A 1,667-nucleotide genomic window follows, 5' to 3' on the forward strand; every position below is an offset into this window, starting at 1 on the left:
AAAGAGAGAGAGATTGGGATGGGAAGCATAAACCTCTGAAAACATTTCCCCTTTTAATGCTTTAGTGAACAAAGTGGTGGGGGGGACCATTTTAGCAGTCTCCGGAAGCCTAACATTAAAATGGCAGCTGAGCCACATGGACCTTCGGCAAACCACTGAACTTAAGAATCACCTGGGATTGATCCGTTTTGAGAACAGAGTGCAATCCGCAGAGGACAGGCTCTTAAAAACTGACAAGATCATGACCACTGTGCAGGATCAAAGTGGAGAATCGTAAAGAGAAAAACCACACAAATTTGCGAGAGGGCAGGAAATTAGTGTTATTATGCAGCTGTGCTAGGGCACTGGCAAAAATACGAAAACGATTTTTTCCCCATTTTAGCGGCACAAGACAAAAAAGCTCTCCAGAGCTTCTGCCAACGGACTCCTCCCCCATACAAATTGCAGTCCTCTGCGAAGCCTGGCGGAGTTGCAGCCAACTTTGCACAGGCACGCATGCACACACACACACACACATTGCCAACAATCACGGTTTGCAATCTCAGTGTCAGTGGATTCTACCATACATTCTGTACACTCCACCTGCTCCCCCAATGAGATCGTGTGACTCTTTCCCATTTTTCACAGTGGACAATAACATAGCAGAGAATCCCCTAGTGTTCAGCAATATGGAAAGTGGCTCGTAGCTGCTTGACAGTTTAAAAAAACCAGTCTAGTCCGTTTCAAGATGTTTTCCCCCTTCGCCTGGTTTCCGTTCTGTTCCCTTTCATTCAATGAACAAACACTAAAATGCATGTGCAAAACCTGAACCAGGAGGATTTAAAATTCACTGGTTCCCAAAGTGGGCAATACCGCCCCCTTGGGGGCGCTAGAACAATCCAGGTGGGCTGGAACGATCCAGGTGCAGATCCACAAACTGCATCTTTTTGTCCACCTCTTGAAGGTGTAGATTTCCAGGGGGGCACTGAGTAATTTTTTTTCTGAAAAGGGGGTAGTAGGCCAAATAGGTTTGGGAACCGCTGATAAATGGAAGGCCCTTGCTGGGTGCTATTTCACAGCTGTGATAGGGCAATTGCATATTTAAAAAAAAAAAAACTTTGGATGCCACCCCCCCATCACAAGTGATGTTCCACCCCAATTTAGAAAAGTGTGGGTTTTTTAAATTGTAGCTGCAGAATAAATACACCAGAGGAAACAGAATGGTACATAAGGTGGGCACAGAACCTGAAGTCAAGATGAAAGGCGTACTGCTCTGAAAAATCTGCAGTAAAATGTGCTTGCCTAATGGGCCCAGGAGAAAAAAAGTCACAATGTAGTAGGATATTGAATGCAAAGGTTTATTTCTCTGCGTCTCTCACAGTTTTAAGGCCTTCCCCTCGCTCCCGCTTATTTACGCAGTGGATCCGGCCTCTGACAGAGTCACTAGGAATGTAAACGAAGTGCAGAAAGTTGCAGCTGCAGCCAGGGAAGCGCAGGGGCACGGGAGGTGGAGACAATTTGGGTTTCCCCATCATTCGGAATGCAGATGCTTTGAGGCTTCTAAGGGGCAAGGCTAGACCAGCGGCGTCAAGAAGGGGCACGGGTGGTCTCAATGAAACTGCCCTCCAGCCTCCTGTTCCTCTTGTTCCTCTTTCACAAGGCAGCCCATCTCTCCAAAATCTCCCTTT

This window comes from Gekko japonicus, unplaced genomic scaffold (assembly GCF_001447785.1).
Source record: "Gekko japonicus isolate JY-2015 unplaced genomic scaffold, Gekko_japonicus_V1.1 scaffold2762, whole genome shotgun sequence".
Lineage (NCBI taxonomy): Eukaryota > Metazoa > Chordata > Lepidosauria > Squamata > Gekkonidae > Gekko > Gekko japonicus.